The sequence below is a fragment of the Trichosurus vulpecula genome, chromosome 4, assembly GCF_011100635.1.
Source record: "Trichosurus vulpecula isolate mTriVul1 chromosome 4, mTriVul1.pri, whole genome shotgun sequence".
Lineage (NCBI taxonomy): Eukaryota > Metazoa > Chordata > Mammalia > Diprotodontia > Phalangeridae > Trichosurus > Trichosurus vulpecula.
The window spans coordinates 420,998,965-421,008,860 of NC_050576.1; positions in this window are offsets into that span (position 1 = coordinate 420,998,965).

Sequence of the window (9,896 nt, forward strand, 5' to 3'; positions counted from 1 at the left end):
AGGTTAAAAAAAAGCATAGTTTTCTGCAGAACAACAGCAAAAACAATAAAAAGAGAGATGATTCATGTTGAAAATACATAGGAAGAATTGAAGGGAGGCTATGCTTTTACTTTTCTTCAGTCAATTTAATTATAGCTGCTTTAAATATGCCTAGAAAGTATGTCATAATAAGGATTTCTTTTGAGTATAGGTTGGGCTGGACACACACTTTAAGTGTCATCCTAATTTAAAATTCTGTGATTTTTGAGATTTTCTTTAAGGCACCCATTTGTGGGGCAGGGAAGAAGAGTATCCTCTAGGAATTCTAGACTGGTAGTACATAGAGTGGGGACTGGGTTTCCCGTGAAGTGTAGTGGCTTGACTCCAAAGGGGTTATAGCTTGACTCTCTCAAGTATAATCAGAAAGTGGGAAGACAGTTTGCATCTCATCCTCCCAGCAAAAGTCAGTTGTGGAGTTTGTCTCCATCTTATCCTTAACATTCTCCCACTGTCCCTCCCTATGCTGCACCAGCTCCATCTTCCCCTTTCTGGGATAGAAGTCCTTTTGGCTATAAAAATGTGCACACCCTTTGACCCAGCAATACCTTTTCTAGGGCAGTATCCTGAAGAGATCACAGAAGTGAGAAAGGGACCAGTATGTACAAAATATTTATAGCAGCTCTTTTTGTGGTGGCAAAGAATTGGAAATCAAGGGGATGCCCATCAATTGGGGAATGGCTAAACAAGTTGTGGTATATTAATGTAATGGAATACTATTGTGCTATAAGAAATGGGGAAGATATGGACTTCATAATAACCTGGGAAAACCTACATGATTTGATGCTGAGTGAGAGGAGCAGAACCAGGAGAACATTATCATGATTACAGATACATGGTATCTGTGATAACTAACTTTGATAGACTTGGCTCTTCTCAGCAATACAAGGTTCAAAGACAGCTCCAAAAGACTCATGATGGAAAGAGCTATCCACATCCAGAGAAAGAATTAAGCAGTCTGAATGCAGATTGAGGCAAAATATTTGCTCTCACTCTTTTTCCCTTCTTTTTTGTTTTGTTTCTTATTTCTCATGATTCATTCTGTTGGTTATAATTCTTCTTTATAACTTGACTATTGTGTAAATAAGTTCAATGTGAAGGTATATGTAGATCCTATATCAGATTACATGCCATCTTGGCAGGGAGTGGGAAGGGGGAGAAAATTCAGAACTCAAAAACTTGTGGAACTGAGTGCTGTAAACTAAAAATAAAAATAAATTAAAACAAGAATGAATAAAAAAAGAAGTTGTCCTTTCAGGGTAGCAGCTTAGCAAGCGCCTCTGGGAAAATTTCCTAGCATACTTACCCAGTGTATCTGTGGGAGGCATTCCTCAAAGAGAAGGATCTATTCTCTGAGACAGTAACCAGTGAGTAAAGACTCCTCCCCTCCCCTTTTGTATTTTGTAAGAAACATAGTACATCCCATAGGATAAGTATTTCTAGATGGTGAACATGCATAGATAGATAGGTTATGACTGTATCACAAGCCCATTATATTACTATTCCCTCAAATTCACTCATTTTCTAAATATCTCTATTTTTGTTAAGGTACTAACTACCTAACAACCTTAGTTTTATCTTTCACTCTTCACTATCCCTCACCCACATTTCATATCAAATCTTGTAATTTCTAACTCCACATATCTTTCTCTTATACTTCCTTTTCTTTATATTCACACAGCCATCACTTTAGTTCAAAGATTCATCACCTCTAACCAGGAAAATGCCAATAGACTCTTTTTTTAAAAAAATGTATTTAATATATTTAGTGTTCAGCATTGATTTTCACAAGAGTTTGAATTACAAATTTTCTCCCCATTTCTACCCTCCTGCCCACTCCAAGAAGGCGTATATTCTGGTTGCCCCATTCCCCAGTCAGTCCTCCCATCTGTCACCCCACTCCCCTCCCATCCCCCTTTTCCTTCTTCTCTTGTAGGGCAAGATAATTTCTATACCCCATTGCCTGTGTGTCTTATTTCCTAGTTGCATGCAAAAACTTTTTTTTTTGTTTTGGAACATCTGTTTTTAAAACCCTGAGCTCCAAATTGTCTCCCCTCTTCCATCCCCAGCCACCCTCCCCAAGAAGGCAAGCAATTCAACATAGGCCACATGCGCATCACCATGTAAAACCCTTCCACAATACTCATGTTGTGAAAGGTTAACTATGTTTAGCTCCTTCCCAACCTATCCCCCTCCACTGAATTTTCTCCCTTGACCTTGTCCCTTTTCAAAAGTGTTTGTTTTTGATTACCTCCTCCCCGTGTCTGCCCTCCCTTCTGTTGTCCCCCCCTTTTATCTTCTTCCTCCTTCTTTCCTGTGGTGCAAGACTCCCAATTAAGTGTGCATGGGACTGCCCCCTCATGTCAAATCCGATGGGAGCAAGACTCACTCATTCCTCCTCACCCTCTTCCCTTCCCACAGAACTGCCTTTTCTTGCCACTTTTATGCAAGACAATTTACCTCATTCTATCTCTCCCTTTCTCCCTCTCTCAATATATTCCTCTCTTATCCCTTAATTTTATTTTATTTTTTAGATATCATCCCTTCATATTCAACTCACCCTGTGCCCTCTGTCTATATATATATATATATATATATATATGTATATATATATACACACACACACACATATATATATATACCTACACATATACATACATAGACACACACACATATGTATATATATACATACACACATATATATGCATATTCCCTTCAGCTACTATGATACTGAGGTCTCATGAATCACACACATCATCTTTCCGTGTAGGAATGTAAACAAAACAGTTCAACTTTAGTAAGTCCCTTATGATTTCTCTTTCTCATTTACCTTTTCATACTTCTCTTGATTCTTGTGTTTGAAAGTCAAATTTTCTATTCAGCTCTGGCCTTTTCATTGAGAAAGCTTGAAAGTCCTCTATTTTATTGAAAATCCATATTTTGCCTTGGAGAATGATACTCAGTTTTGCTGGGTAGGTGATTCTTGGTTTTAATCCTAGCTCCATTGACCTCCTGAATATCGTATTCCAAGCCCTTCGGTCCCTTAATGTGGAAGCTGCTAGATCCTGTGTTATCCTGATTGTGTTTCCATGATATTCAAATTGTTTCTTTCTGGCTGCTTGCAGTATTTCCTCCTTGACTTGGGAGCTCTGGAATTTGTCGATAATATTCCTAGGAGTTTTCTTTTTGGGATCTTTTTGAGGAGGTGATCTGTGGATTCTTTCAATTTCTATTTTACCCTCTGGCTCTAGAATATCAGGGCAGTTCTCCTTGATAATTTCTTGAAGGATGATATCTAGGTTCTTTTTTTGATCATGGCTTTCAGGTAGTCCAATAATTTTTAAATTATCTCTCCTGGATCTATTTTCCAGGTCAGTGGTTTTTCCAAGGAGATATTTCACATTGTCTTCCATTTTTTCATTCCTTTGGTTCTGTTTGATAATATCTTGATTTCTCATAAAGTCACTAGCTTCCACTTGCTCCAATCTAATTTTTAAAGTAGTATTTTCTTCAGTGGTCTTTTGGACCTCCTTTTCCATTTGGCTAATTCTGCCTTTCAAGGCATTCTTCTCCTCATTGGGTTTTTGGAGCTCTTTTGCCATTTGAGTTAGTCTATTTTTTAAGGTGTTTTCTTCAATATTTTTTTCAGTATTTTTTTGGGTCTCCTTTAGCAAGTCATTGACTTATTTTTCATGGTTTTCTCTCATCACTCTCATTTCTCTTCCCAATTTTTCCTGTACTTCTCTAACTTGCTTTTCCAAATCCTTTTTGAGCTCTTCCATGGCCTGAGACCAGTTCATGTTTTTCTTTGAGGCTTTTGATGTAGGCTCTTTGACTTTGTTGACTTCTTGTGGCTGTATGGTTTGGTCTTCTTTGTCACCAAAGAAAGATTCCAAAGTCTGAGACTGAATCTGAGTGCATTTTGGCTGCCTGGCCATGTTCCCAGCCAACTTACTTGACCCTTGAGTTTTTGAGCAGGGTATAACTGCTTGTAGAGCAAAGAGTACTTTGTTCCAAGCTTGAGGGGATGTGCTGTTGATTTCAGAGCTATTTCTATACAGCCAGCTCTGCCACACCAGCACTCCTCCTTCCCCAAGAACTGCCAACCCGGACCTGATGCAAATCTTAAGCAGGCTCTGCACTCCTGCTCTGGTCCACCACTTAATTCCTTCCTGGGCCTGGAAGTAACTGCAGCTGTAGTTCTTTAGCTGCACCACCCCTGCTGCCCTTGGGTGGTGGCCGAACAGGGAACTCTTTTCACTCTGTGCCCTGCAGCTTTTCCCACTAACTTTCTCTGTCATCTTTGGTGTTTGTGGGTTGAGAAGTCTGGTAACTGCCACAGCTCACCGATTCAGGGTGCTAGGGCTTGTTCTGCCCGGCTCCTGGTCTGGTTGGTCCTGCCGCCGCCCACACTGAGCTCCACTCCCTGTTCCGTGTGTGATAGACCTCAACCAGTGACCATCCAGGCTGTCCTGGGCTGTATCCCTGCTTCCTTCTGCTATTTTGTGGGTTCTGCAGTTCTAGAATTTGTTCAGAGCCATTTTTATAGGTTTTTGGAGGGACCTGGTGGGGAGTTCATGCAAGTCTCTGCTTTCCAGCCACCATCTTGGCTCTGCCCCCGCCAATAGACTCTTAATTGGCCTCTCTGCCCAGTTTCTCCCTTCTCTCATCCATACTCTACCCAATTGTCAAAGGGAGCTTCCTAAAGCTTGTCACTTCCCTACTCAATAAACATCAGTATTTTAAAATGTTTTTAACTACATTTTATCTTCATTTCATACTTTTAAATTTTATATTTTAGAGGAGATATATATATATATATATATATATATATATATAATTGGTTTTACAATGAGTGCATGTATATAATTTACAAATAAGCTAACATACACACTGTGTAGGGTGTACTCATTTTTTTTTTAATTTATGGAGTGCATAATCAAAAGTTGGAAAACCACTTTTCTAGATTCCCAGTCTTCAACACATTTTCCAAAGTATGAAGCTCAAGAAATACCCTTAATTGTTCTTAGTTATATTTGGACTAGCACTGACCACAGAATTACAAAACAATAAATAATCAATTTATTTTTAAGTAGTTTGGATGCTTTTATTCTGATTTGCTCAGGTAAATTGGCAGTTAAATTAAGTCACAATAATCAACCTTGTAAATAAATGGGGGCACAACCAAAATTTTAAGTTTCATTAAATGAGCCATTAATTTTTTTTTATTTTTTATGTTTTTGTTTTTTTGGATGTTTAAGGATATAATACTAAAAATCTTATAAAACTCTTTTCACAAAGAATTATAAGGGAAAATATTGCCAGTACATTATGAAAATCAAACAATTAGCACAAAGGAATTGTTACATAAAAGTGTATGTTTCTGCACAAGGAGGGATAACTTCAGTTCTGATATGATTTGATCTCCTCTTTATACTGAATATGCATTACTGGAAATAGGTCACAGCAGGAAGACAGATTAAGGCAGTTTTAGGAAAACAGAAGCTGTAGAAACTAAAAAAAAATACATTTGCAATTACAATAAGTGAGTATAGCTGTCTCTTTTTCTTTGTTTACTCATAGCCTCATATAATGATCCTAATTTTTCCTCCTCTGTTCCAAATACAATTTTAACTCTTGCATCACCTGGTACCTCCCCAATGGTGCTAATCTTTTCCTCTAAGTTTCCAATTAGAATAGTATTTATTAGGCAGCATTGTGAATATAATACAGTGGCAGATGCTATACAAAATTTGAAATCAGCTAAACAAAGGTCCCATTCAGTAAGACAATTGGGAGTTCTGACAATTTAAATGCAATGGACACATAAAATGATGACATAAACAAACATTGGAAAATCTATATCATTAAGACTGAACTCATATATGCAAAATGAAATGAAGACCTGAAGTAATTATGTTGACTGTTGAGGCCAACAATACTTACCCATAAAATATCTATAATTAAAGGTTTCTTGAATTGAATCCAGATAATTGAAGCAAATGTCTTGTAGGGAGTGGGGGGCATGAATTAATGAATTATATAGATGATTATCTCTCTTTCGGTTTTCATGCAGCTGCTGCCTAGAAGAAAAAGAAAGTGGTGGGGTTAAAATTGTTTTCCTTTCTGCCTCCATTTGGCTTCTAAATGATTTATTTTAGTTCTTAGGGCAGATTACAAGGGAATTAGTGAGGCAAGGTGAGGAGGGAAGAGGACCAAAGTGAGTGGTAGAGTAGGGCGTTAAAGGCAAAGTACAGATGTTTAAATGAGAGACTGTAATTAGAGGTTACATTTCTTCCAGAATATTTGGATTTATTTCCATGTAGGTTATGTGTGTGTGTTTTATGTTACATGTGCAAATCTTTCCCAGTATATTTCTGATCCAACCTTGCATGAACTTTCTTCTAGCCGTGAATGGCTGGGAAACTGGTGCTGTAAGGTGATAAGTGGCTGGCCACAGAGGAACCGAACTAGAACTAAGTGTGCATGCAAAAGAAATAATACTACCCTTTCCTTGTCCCTCTTTTTTTGTACCTTTTTCTTCCTGGTGGTGAACTGGGCAAAAACTACTGTGATCTTCCAGGTAAGGAGTTTCAGTTATCGTTCAGTTATTTTTCAGTTCAGTTTTTTTTCAGTTATGTCTGACTCTTTGTGATTCCACCTAGAGTTTTCTTGGCAAAGATATAGGAGTAGTTTGCCATTTAGCTTCTTCAGCTCACTTTACTGATGAGGAAACCGAGGCAAAGAGGGCTAAGACACTTGCCCAGGGTCACATAGCTAGTTAGTGTCGAAGCTAGATTTGAACTGAGGAAGATGAGTCTTTCTGTCTCTAGGTCCAGCACTCTATGAACTGCACCGGCTAGCTGACCCGAAAGGAGGGGCTGCAGTTGCTCTGCCTCCTACCCAGTCACCATGTGTCTGTGAACATAGGGCTGTTCTGTTTGTTTTCTATTTATTCTTTTCTGATCTTAAGTGAATTTGTGTCCGGAGATGAAGTTGAACAAGTCATGACTTTTTGAACTCTGAAAGGCTGGAAGGGCCATCAGAAGTTATCCCTCAGGAGTCTTCTACTAGTACTAGAAGACAACAGCTGAATCCCCTGGGGGTGGTCACAATGGCCTACAACAGGGCTCTCCAAAGTATGGCTTGCAGCTGTGATTTTATGTGGCCCACCTGTAGGTTTTAATTTTCATGAGCAAAAAAAAAAATAATAATTTGCATGGAAGGTGTATTAGGTTTTTTAATTCCATCACTATTAAATAATCTCATTGATGTTAATTTTCTTAGGTGTTTTTAAGCAGTATTACGGATGCAACATATCACATGGAATTTTCAAACAATCTGTGGGATGTGTTCAGTCTGTACGATGCAGACTAGTCAGTCTGTACCTACCTTTATACCATCATGTTGTTGCTTTGTTGTTTTGTTTTTGCTTTCATGCTTCACGCTTTCACCTGTCATATTGATGATGCTCTTTCCCCCACGTTCTATTAGTGTACTGTATTTTTTATTCTGGGTGCGGCCCTCAAATAATTATTTCATTTTAATGTGGCCCCTAAGATAACCTAAGGTTGGACTGCCCTGGCCTACAACAAAGGAAGCTCCTTCAGATAGAGGTGGAAGGACAGTCACCTAAGGAAGGTGGCAATTTGAGACATTTGATGGGGAAAAGTGTTGGCTATGCATTCTAGAAAGGTACTGGTCCTTGGAGCCCAGGGGAGATCTATCCTGAAGTATAATTTCATGAGGACTTCACAAAGGCAACAAAGAACTCAGTCAGGAGTTTAGAGATATCCTTCAGTCCACTGTGTTCTTTAACCATGTGCCCAACTACATTTGTACATTAAGTTTGAGCCCACCTTCAGGTTGTTGTAGGCAAGAGGGGAGAATGTCTATTGGTTTGGGGTGTGTGTGTGTGGGTGTGTGTGTGTGTAATATTGTTCTTGCTGCACCTTCAAAGTAAATACCCTTTCGTGAAAGACATTTGATGTTGGTCAGCTGATTTATATTGGGGAGCACACTAGGCAGGAACTTTTAGTGAGAATATTAGAAATCTCAGGTCCTCAGGGTTACCCCTATTATTGTGATTGGAAAAGTAATCGGCCTTCCCCTATGGATGCAGGCAGTGGGAACGGTAGTTGAGAAAGCAGGTTCAGAGAAGATGCTACGGATCTAAGAAGTATGTGAGGATGCAGGATCTGGACCACAGACACAAAGACAAAAAATCAGATGTGAAAGGGATCACCATCCACGTAGTCCAAACCATATCCAAAAGGAATTTCCATTATAACATATCAAACAAATATCCATCCAGCCTCTGTTTTACAATCTCTGCTCAAGGAAACTCACCACCTCTCAAGGCTCGAGTTGTTAGGAGGTTTCTTTTTCCCCTGGTATTAACAAGTGATCCCCAGACCCATAAAAGGACCTGAAATGAAACATCATCCAATGTACCAATTAAATGTACTTATTGTCTGAGAAAAGCCTTATTGGGAAGAGATTAAACAAGGGAGCAGAGAAGTAGAGAGAGTTCTCATCTGCTCAAAGGGGACCGGAAAGTTAAGATAATATGGTTTCTAGAGGCTTTCAGAGGGGGAAGGGTGGGGTTTAGGGGAAAAGACATCTGTAAATATGATAAGCCAGGGCGTAAGATATTTGGAAAGTCCCAAGTCTGCAGCTGTTGCTCAAAGCCACCTTGAGTCATTCAAGGCTGGTCTCCCTTCTGCAGGCATCTCCAAGTTCATTTAGAGTTCACTTCAAAAAAGATCACTGTTATGTTAAGTAGCTCTGAGCCTCAGAAATCCTTCTAATTGTCTGGTTGTTGTATAGCTTCATTGTCCTGCTCCCTTGTGAAGAAGGGAAGTTCTGGCATATAGCAGGGTCATTATAGGCCTCATGTTTACATTTGACATCAAGCCTAAAGTTGCCTATTTGCAACTTCAACTCACTGCTCTGGGTTCTGCCCTCTGGGGCCAAACCAAAAAACAAAACAAAACAAAACTTGTCTACAATAGCTTCAAATACTTGAATATCCTCCTTGAATCTTCTCAGGCTAAACATTTTCATTTCCTTCTATTAATATTCATATAAGAGGAACTTAAGGTCCTTCACTATTCTGATGGTACTCCTCTGGATATTCTCTACCTTATCAATGTGGCACCTCAAATTGCAGCCCCCAGAACTGAGCCAAATACTCCACATGTTGTCTGACCAGGATTAAGGATATGAGGATCTTCACCTCTTTATTTCCGAAAACCATGAAGCAGCCAGGTGGGACAGTGGATAGAGTTCTTGACTTGGAGTTTGGAAGACTTGGGTTTATGTGTAGTCTCAGGCACTAGCTGTGTGACCTTGAACAAGTCACTTAACTGCTGTCTGCTTCAATTTTCTCAACAGTAAAATGGGGATAATGATAGCACCTACCCTACAGAGGTGCTGGGAGGATCAACTGAGATGATATTTCTAAAGCGCTTAGTACAGTACGTGGCCCATAGCAGGTGCTTAATAAATGCTTATTCAGTTTCCTTCCAGCCCGACATGACATTTGGCTGCCACATCATGCAGATCACATCATATTGAATGTGCAGTTCATTAAAATCCCCCAAATTTTTCAACCATAGTGCTCTTGCTTTCATCTTGTGAATATATCCTTTAAAATATATCTAAATTGATTGGTCAACTCCCTGTGGTGTATTCACATGCAAGCAGCTCACATTTTCCCTCTTCATTGGAATTGTTTACTTTTGGATTAGAGGGAATAGGCACCCTTGGAATAGGAAAGGAATGTCAGAGTCAACGTTCTACTAGATAGGAGAGAGGAATGACACCTTGCTCTGGAAGTAGAATTGGGTGTGGTTCCT